Here is a 10,948-nt window from a genome sequence, read left to right as displayed (position 1 = left end):
TATTTCCGCATACATAATCTGCATCGGTAAAATATTTAAAATGGGATAAATATTTTTAAAATGCCATAATAATTTTTAAATTGGTAATTAAGATATTCAACCCCCCTTCTAGCTTAAAATATCCCTTTTATGGGACCTAACAAATTAGTTGATCCAAAAATGATATCAATAACATAAATTTGAACTAAAAGCAAATCTTCACCTTTATTCAGATAAAACATGGTTTTATCTATTGTACCTCTTTTGAATCCACTTTCAAGTAGAAACTGAGCAAGGGTTTCATACCATGCTCTAGGTGCTTGCTTCAGTCCATAGAGTGCTTTATCAAGTCTGTAAACATAATAAGGATGTTTAGGATCCACAAATCCTGGTGGTTGTTCAACATAGACTTCTTCTTCAAGTTCTCCATTGAGAAATGCACTCTTAACATCCATCTGGAAGACTTTGAACTTCTTGTGAGCAGCATATGCCAAGAAGATTCTGATTGCTTCCAACCTAGCAACAGGAGTAAATATCTCATCATAGTCAATACCTTCCTGTTGGGAATATCCTTTTGCCACCAATCTTGTCTTGTTTCTGATGATTGTTCCATTAGAATCAGTCTTATTTCTAAAGACCCACTTTGTGCCCACAATTGACCTGTTCTTAGGTCTAGGCACCAGCTTCCACACTTTATTTCTTTCAAACTCATTTAATTCTTCTTGCATAGCCATGACCCAATCTGCATCCTTGAGTGCATCTTCTACTTTCTTTGGCTCTTCTTTTGAAAGTAGATTATGATATAAACATTCATTCTGAGTTGCACTTCTTGTCTTTACACCATCATCAGGATTTCCAATGATCAAATCAGGAGTATGATCCTTAATCCATTTTCTGGCACTGGGAAGTGTCCTTCTGGAACTAGATGCTCCCCCTGAATTGTATGCCTCATCAAATGCATTTGAGGCTCCCCTGAATCCGTTGGGTTATTTCCTGATGAAATATTGGGACTTGACTCATGTTCTTCTAATGTTGAATCAACATTGGATTGAGAACAACTTTGAGATGATTCTTCAGTGTTAACATCATCAGCTCACCTTTGCTGTTGCTCCTCCTCAACTTCTGCAGGCTAATTAGCACAGTGATTATCTTCAGAATTTGAAGGAGTGTCAGGATTTGGATCATCAGGATTTGACAGTTCATTAGAGTTTGATCCAGATTCCAACAATGCCTTTTCATTTGCAAAAATTAAATTTTCATGAGTGTCTTCTTCAAAACCAAGAATCTTCTTATTATCAAAAGATACATTGATGGAGACTACTACATTGTATGTTCTTAGATTGAACACTCTGTAAGCTTTTGATGGTAAGTATCCAACAAAGATTCCTTCATCATCCTTTGATTCAAACTTTCCAAGCTGATCAATATGATTTCTCAAAAAAAAGCACTTACATCCAAATACATGAAGATATTTAAGACTGGGCTTCTTTTCTTTTAGCATTTGATAAGGAGTAACACCATGTCTATTTATCAGAGTGACATTCTGAGTATAACATGCTGCGTTTACTGCTTCAGCTCAGAAGTGAGTGGTTAGTTTTGCTTCTTCTAGCAGAGTTCTGCCAGCTTCAATTAAGGTTCTATTTTTCCTCTCAACAACACCATTTTGCTGAGGTGTACCAGGAGCTGAGAATTGTTGCTCTATGCCTTTATACTTGCAGAATTCCTCCATATTTGAGTTCTTGAATTCAGTGCCATTATCACTTCTCAGGATTTTCACTTTATGAGTAGATCCATTTTCAATTTGCCTTATGTGGTCCAGAAGAATTTCTGGAGCTTCAACTTTCCTGTGTAGAAAATAGACCCATGTATATCTAGTGAAATCATCAACAATTACAAGTGTGTACCTTTTCTTGTTGATGGACATTATGTAAACTGGTCCAAAAAGGTCCAGGTGCAGCATGTGATATGGCTCAGAGATAGAGAATTTGTAACAACCCAAATCCGGGGTCAAGATTTGGTGTCACTAAACAATCTTTACATAGAATAAAAGAATATTCAATTATCCCCTTGAATCCGGATCGTTTACAGGTTATGGTATGAAATAAGAATCTAACCTTCTATAATTCACAACAACTACAATACGAGTGTAAGTACCTTTATGCTAACGTCCTTGTCATATTTTTCTCACATCTTCGTCCTTTCGCAGCGGAGATTTCTCTAACTTCTGTTGTCTAAGGAAAGCTATTCACTTCTATCCTTATCTGCTTCTGAAAGAAATGAGAATTTACAAAGCAAGAGTGAGCCAAAAATGCCCAACAAGTATATAATTTAAGTTTCAAGCATTAATATCGAAGGAAAATTTCTGGACAAAATCTTTAAACAATTTTAAACAATTCTATTTATTTGAGTGAGTTGAGCGAGTAAACGTTGGCTGTCACCAGCCTTTAATTATAAATCCAAAAGTAACAAGCGATTCCCCGATTCCTCTCCTGAATCAGGGTTTTGTCCGATTTTGGAATCATAAACTTTTCGAGAGAGAATGTCATTAATGGCGATCAACAATAAATTAGACTGGACACTAGATCACACTTATACCCTGTTGATCAGTCAGGATACGGTATGGATCTATACCCAACCGTATAGATCCATTCAGGTACCTAGGCACTATCGCCCAAGGGTCCGGTCCATCCCCGGCCCATAGGATCCAGCTCATCACTGGCCCTTACAATAAACATCCAGCCCGTACAGTGTTTTGATGTTAAATCATTTTGATTTCAAAACATCCCAATTCAGGGTTCGCAAATAACCCGAAAGAACGGGTATTTGCTCAAGAGAGCAATCGAATTATAGGAACAATAATGAAAAGAACATGCATAATAAGAGTAATTGCAGCGAAATGTAAAACATTTAACTATTCTGAACTTAAAATAGGAACGAAGAAATAATTACAGTATTGTAAAAGAAAGTTCAGGAATACTTGCCTTGATAAGCTTTAACCACTATTATCGGTTGACTTTTGAATTGCCTTGAACATTTGTCTTTATCGTCAGACCACTATCCTATTCTGGCTACGATCTCAATGCTCAGGTCCTTCGATTGAAACTTTACCGAGCTCAACGTCTAACCACTATATCATTCTTAGTCCGTCGTCACTCATCGGGTCTTCCGACTAGGACCTATAGGGTTGAAATACCCTAATTCAGATAATCGTCTCGCTTAACATAACACCACTATCATATTCTACCCATACGATTTCATAACCTAACTCATATTTATATGTATCATTGAAATACACATAGCAATTATGGTTCACATCTTCGAAACTCGGTTCGGTATTTTTTTCGGAAAGTACGTATATTCGTCATTTTGGAAAATAGTAGGGTGATCATAAAATATTTTGTCACAGCACATACCTAAATTCATATAATATAATTACATACTTTCGTTCGACATCTCCGATAATTATAGGTTACGTTCCCGTATTTTTGAAATTAATTTCCCGAAAATCGGGCAGCGTCTCCTTTATTTATCGGCCTACCCATCGAAATCAAATCGACGTCAATCACAAAAAACAAAAAACCATACAATTCACAATTCAATTCATCAATCCCATCCACCGATACAAATTTGCTTTATTAATTATTATTATTAGTCTTTGTTTCGAAATTTATTTATAACTAATTTTATTTATTTATAATTTAGAACTCAGAATTAATCATCATTGTTCACCGTCGGCTCGTCGAGACTCATCGCCGACGGCGATAAAATTCGTCGGTACCCGTTAAATTCGGGTTTCCATACGAATTTCACCGATTAAATAATTTCAGAATAATCAGAATTTAATTTCGAAAATCAAGAATGTTTCATTCGAATTTTTTTTCATAAAATCACGTAATAATTCGAACCATCAAAGAAAAGGATCGAATTAATCACAGAACTCTAGACCACGCGCCCACGCGCGGCCGGAAAAGGCAAGAACCAGGCGGTCACAGGAAAAACAGCAACCAACGCACACAATCTACACAACCGACACATCCAATCCAACTGATATATACATACATAAACGTATACTCATATATATACATATACCAGTTAAACAGAACGGAACTGAAGCAAGGAACGGTGGCCGGAAAAAATGAAGCGACGGCCGGAAAACTCGACCGTAACAGAGAGAAGAACAGGGGAGGTGGGAGAAGGTGGGAGAAATCAGGGAGGGGAGAGAGATAGAAAAAAATCGAGAGACACAGGGGGAGAGGAGGTCGGAGAGAGATGGAGAATGGCAGTGATACAGAACAGGGGGTTGGGGGGGATTAGGTTTTATATTTTATTTTCTTTTTTTGTTTATGTTTTATCCCTTTTTCTGTAAAGCCTAATTTGTTTCGTGTTTCGCACTATAATGGTATAATTTATGAATAACGACAAATTACAACACTTTCATATTTATTTGAATTTTACAAAATAATAAATAAATAAAATGAATAAATAAAATTTCTATAATTTTTAAATCATTTTTGGATCGCAAATCCGACCCATATTTTATGATTTTAACAAACAAACGTGCGTGTGGATTTAATACAAAAATTTCTAAAATAATTTTAAAATTCTTGAAATATTCCAAACTTAATAAAATAAAATTTTTATGATTTTTGAAGGATTCTGGAATTAAATACCGATTTTACAATTAAATGAAATCAGAAAAATCATTTAAAGATAAATAATTGATAAAATATTGATTTATGAATTTTACAAACTATTAAAAATAAACATTAAAATTATAAAAGCATAAAAATTATTTTTGAAAGAATTTTAACATTTATGAGAATAAATATTCAATAAAATCACTTTATAATGAATTAAATTCATACAACTCGATAATTAATTATAAAATTAATCTTCGCGTCCTGCAAATCACAAATAATTAATAATACAGCAACACATAGCCGACAAACCCATCACATATATTATTTACTTAATAATTCCATAATTACATTTACATATTGGATCCGAAAATAGGTTACTTAGCCGCTAAGTTACTAAAAAGACGATACGATTTTAATATCAAATTTGGATAATTATCAAAACAGAGCTTCCTATAAAATACTTCATACGAAAATAAGGTAATAATGTCTCGCCTTTTGAGAATACAAATTTTTATCGATATATAAAATGATTTGCGTATCAAAAATTTTACGTCGGGACTCATACGAGTCAAACCGTATCCCGGATCGAAAAAGTCAAAACACGAAAAGTGTTCAGAATTATCAGATTGGGTTAGGAAGGAACTTTCGGAAGAGTTTCGGGTTGTAAAAATGCAAAAACGGTTAAAGTTTCGGGTTGTAAAAACGCAAAAACGGTTAAAGTGGGACGATTTCCGATTCTAAAAAGAAATTTTATAATTACGTAAAAATAATCATTAATAATTCTATAAATTTTTAGAAAATCATATAATAATCCAAAAATTACCAGAAAATTACCAAAGCTATCTATATTTTATTATGGATAATTAAGGATTAAAATATCCTAATTTTATCATAAATAAACACCTAAATATTAATATCAATCATCAAATAATTCACCAAAATTGACATAAAAACCACATAATAATTATTTATTGATAGAAATAATTACATAATATTTCCCAGACGTTACAGAATTCTGTTTTGCTTTTTAAAGACACTCTTCTTTGTTTAGACTTTTGGCAAGCATCACAAAGACCATCACTTGAGTATAGCATGTTTGGCAATCCTCCTACAAGCTCCTTCTTGGCAACTTAATTGATTGAGTTGAAGTTGAGATGTGAGATCTTCTTATGCCAATTCTAGCTCTCATCTACTGATGCCTTAGAGATAAGTCAAGTAGCTTCCTTTTCAAGGCTTTCATGTAGCCTAGCTTCATAAATGTTACCATGTCTGTATCCTATCAAGACAATTTTCTTTGACTTGTTCTGAACAACTTCATAGTGTGAGTCATAGAATATAACATGATAACCACTGTCAGTGATTTGACTGATGCTCAGAAGATTATGCTTCAGTCCTTCCACTAGAGCTACATTCTTTATTACTACCTTTCCAATTATCAAGTTTCCATATCTCAGAGTATGTCCTACATTTCCATCTCCATAAGATACATCTGGACCAACCTTCTTCTCAAATTCTGACAGCAGGGATTTATTTCCAGTCATGTGTCCAGAACATCCACTATCCAAGACAAGTATATTTTTCTTGTTACCCTACAATCAGAAGAATAATTAATTATAAGGATTTTTAAGGACCCACACTTGTTGGGCCCTCTTTTTGGACAACTTAAGCCTTTGTGTGTCAGGAGTACTTTTGACAGTCTTTCCTTTGTCAGGATTTGTCTTGTCAGAAGCAAGTTTAGTAAAACCAACATAATTAATCACACAAGCAACTTTATTAAACTTAGGCAAAGGTTCATAGTAATTGTGATACAACTTGTGATAAAAACTACAAGTATAAATCGAATGCCAACTACTACCACAATGAAAATAAGGATTTTGTGGTTTATAAAATATTGATCTACCCCTAACATCAGATTCAGGAATAGCAGTTTTCCTTTTCTTATTCCTCTTGCAATCAATAGCAAGATGATTAGTATTTCCACAATTAAAACAAGTTTTCCTAGGAGCATTAGGAACAACCTTGTAATTTGAATCCTTAGAAATACCTTGCTTACCATTCCTGTTTCTTTTAGGACTCTTTACTTGAGGTTTGTCAATAACCTCAGATATTTTCTTTTTCAATTGTCTTGCTGACAAAAGTCCTATATTCTTTTCTTTCTTAACAAAATTAATGGTTTCCATGCTTTTCTTTCTTTGAGTTTTATCACAACCAGTTTTTCTTGTGATACTGATGTTGAACCCTTTTCAAAAGTGGATTTGGGTTCATCAGCTTCTGATGAAATAAACTTAACAGGAGTTTTAAGGGAAATTCTATTTTCAGTGTCAACATCCTTAATTCCATCTTTATAGCCTAGGAATTCTTTCCCGTTTTTCTTTGAGATCATCTCATGAACCTTTTTGCCTGAATCAGTCCATGCTTTAAGGGTTTTTCTCTCATTTTCTAGATCCTTTTCTAACATACTGTATCTAGCCTCAAGAATCTTAACTATATGTTTAGCTCTTTCACACTCTTTCTTCAAATCTATCTGATGTATTAAGTCAGACTCTAACTGATTATTCCTAGATTTCAAGGTCTTAATTTCAGTTATAAGTCTATCATTTTCTAAAGTCTTATTCTTAAAACTACCATGCAAAGATTTAAGAATAGATTTCAATTCAGATATATTTTCAGTATCAAAAGAGAATAAAGGAGTTTGTACCTTAGGCTCAGAAGCAGCAGGATCATCAAGACTGGCCATTAGTGTATAACATGTGTTTTCATCTTCAGAGTTAGAGGAGTCCATCCAATTCTTGCTTGAAGTGATTAGGGCTTTGCTCTTCCCTTTATCATGCTTTGTTTTCTTGCACTCTGAGGCAAAGTGACCAGGTTCATCACAGTTGTAGCACTTGATCTTTGTCCTGTCTACCTTCCCAGCTTTAGAGTCCTTTCCATCTTTTCTCCCAGTTCACTTCTTTTCACCTCCAGTGAACTTCTTCCTAAAGCTTTTGTTGTTCCTAGGCTTCCTGAATTGCATTCTCCTGAAGCCCTTAACCAGCAATGCAGCCATTTGCATGACATCAGAATCTGTCATGTTCTCATCAGGTTCAGAATCAGTATCATCATCAGGATTTGATGATGAATCATCAGTATCTGATTCTGGCAAACTGTTCTTCTTTCGTACAGCTCCAACAGACTTTTCTTTTGAAGCTTTATCATTAACTTTCAAAGCAACAGATTTCCCTTTGTTGATTTTCCTCTCTCTCCTTTGCTGAACCTCCAAACCATGAGTTCTCAGCATGTCATAGACTTCATTCAGAGTAATTATGTCCAGATCATACTGATGTCGTATGATTGAAGTCCGAGTCTCCCATTCTTCACTCAAATCTCTCAAAAACTTGGTGTTTGAATCCTCTCGATCATACACCTTTCCCACCAAAGACAGATTGTTTAGCAGAGTCAGAAATCTGTCATAGATGTCAGTGAGACTTTCATCAGGCTTGGCCTCAAAGTGTTCATATTCTTGAATCAGAACAGCCATTCTGTTATTCTTGATGGCCATGGTTCCTTGACATTGAGTTTCAAGAGCATCCCAGATTTCTTTGGCAGTCTTGTAGGCTATGACCCTGTTTGACATCACAGAATCAAGACTATTATGCAAAATGTTTCTTACCTTTGCATCTTTCAGCACAACTTCTTTCTCTTCTGGTGTCCATTCTTTCTTCTCCTTCAGTTGATAATGTTCAGCAACAGTAGGAGTTGCAGGTACCAGTTTTGTTGGCATGAAGGGTCCATCATTGATTACGTCTAGATAATCTGGATGTGTAGCTTCCAGGTACATGAGCATCTTCACCTTCCATGTTGGATATTCAGTCTTTTTCAGAATGGGAATTTTAATGCTTTCATACTTGTTCAGAGACATGTTTAGATCGTTTCTGATTATAAATTTATCAGTGAGCTCTGATACCAATTGTTGCCCAGTAAAGATACAATTGTTTAAGGGGGATTGGATACAATTGTATAAATGTTTCGAACAAGTAATAAAATATAACAACTTTTTATATATCTGATAAAAACTGTTACAAAATCCTCTCAAGAAATACTGATGTTCTTGAGAGCTGCTAGGTCGAATGATCCTCGAGTGTGATTCATCTAAGAGATGACCTAAACTGTATTTATATACTACACAGTTACAACAGATTAATCTAAGATATGCATTATCAAAAAACTAACTGAAACTGATACATATCTTAAACTAAACAGATAAAGTCCTATAACTCAGACGTAACAGATATCTGCTCTACATTATAAGGAACGCAATAAATCCTTTAATGCTGACTGTCTTCAAATACTGATGTCATACAAATATTGATGACATACCAAATCCTGACGGTACATCAGATCCTGATGACATCCGAACAGCCAGATCCTGAGCTTCTTCTGATCATTGAGAATTCAATATGTAACAAAAACCTATGACCGGCACACCCCTGACCTTATCTGATGCGTGAGTCAAACCAGAAAGTTCATGCTGGCTCTATCGTTTCACTTAGAACAAAAGAATACATCCATCAGGGAAATGCTTGATTTTGTAACTATGTCCCTGGATGAGATCTAAGGCAAATTTAGGACACATGAGTTGGAACAAGAACATAGAGCTATAATATATGGCCCTGGTTCTGTAAACAGTAAGACTATGGCACTTGCAAAAACCACTGCACTTGTAGCTCATGAACCTGAAACTTCTGAAATTAAAGTTACACCAACCTCAACTATCAAGAAAATTGTGGTAGTTGAAATTGATCAAGATGAGCCTGAAGATAAAAGTGAATTTTATACTCGAGACGAACTTGAAGAGTTGGATGATAAATCAATGGCTTACATGGCATTGAAATTCAGTCATGTTCGATTCAGAAGCAAACCCAACTAGAAGTCGAAGGGTTCAACTGAGAGATTTCAAAAAGGAAACTACTTTTTGTAATCTGGTTCAAGAGGAGGGCGCAAGTCAAGCTGAGTGGATAAAAGCAAAACAAAATGCTTCAATTATAATGAATTAGGGCATTTGGCATCTGAATGCAGAAAGCCTAAAGCAGTGAGATGAAAGAATTCCTATGAAATGAAAGAAACTTACGAAGATCTGAAGAGACCGAATGAGAAGCTGAATGCATATGTGGTCAAAGGGAAAGGGAAACCGTACATTGTTGAAGGAAAAAGTTGGGATGATACTGATTGGATGAAGAAGACAAGTATATAAATCTTACTTTTATGACAAACTTTGTAGAGGAATTACCACAATCATCTCAGGTTCCTAATCTTACCACTATTGATATGTCTGAATCTGAATACAAAACTATTGTGCATGAACTTACCTTAGAATTGTATAATGTTCATACAAGCATGCTTACTTATAAACTTGAAATTGGTAAACTAGTTTTTAAGGTTGAGAATCTGAATTTAAGGAATGCGGAACAAAAATTTCTTATTGTGTCATTAGACGATCTTAAGCAAAAGAATGAGTATTTAGAGAACAAGGTTAGGTGCAATGCAGAAACATAGGCCATACTTAGAACCTTAATTATTATCCTAAAAAAGAAGTTACAGGCCTTTAAGAATTCAGTTATGACTCAAAAGGAGATAATAAATAGTCAAAGATTTAAACCCAAGGATGTTGTAGGACTTGAATATTCTAAGCTAGCCGGTAATAAATATGTTGGTGCATTAGAGACAAAAAATTTTGTCCCCCGAAAAGGTATCATATATTGTTAAGGATGTAACATCTCCATTATACACTCAACAAATTGAGCCTCTAGCACATTGTTTCTTTCACTTAAAAATACATCATTCTCTTTAATTTTATTGTGTTCTTTAGTGAGAGACTTGAGTGTAACACGCAGGTGATATAACTCAGTAGACATGTCATTTATGGCATCATTACACCCAGCTTTAGATAAATGAGCTAGGTTGGTAGTGATTACCTAATTGTTTGATGAACTTTTCTCTGTTTCATCTAATTTGGCCATAAATGCTAGATTGACATAGCTTGTATCTTCATCCTCTTCCAATCCATCTACAGCCCAGTCATTTTCTTGTGTAATGAAAGCCCTTTCCTTTTGCTTGAGCAACTCAAAGTATTTCTGCTTATTATCAATAGCCTCAAACTTCTTTTTACCAGAATCAGGCTTTCTACACTCACTAGCAAAATGACCTGCCAAGCCACATTTGAAACACTTGAATTTAGACTTATCAAACATGTTTCTATTTGGCTTAGCTGCTCCAAAATTCTTCTTGAATTTGAGCTTGGCAAATCTCCTGGATAGAAAAAAAAGATGCTCATCTATGTCATCCATGTCATC

The sequence above is a fragment of the Apium graveolens genome, chromosome 11 (genome assembly GCF_009905375.1).
Source record: "Apium graveolens cultivar Ventura chromosome 11, ASM990537v1, whole genome shotgun sequence".
Taxonomy (NCBI): Eukaryota; Viridiplantae; Streptophyta; class Magnoliopsida; order Apiales; family Apiaceae; genus Apium; species Apium graveolens.
The sequence above is the reverse complement of the archived record's forward strand: the minus strand, read 5'-3'. Positions refer to the sequence as shown.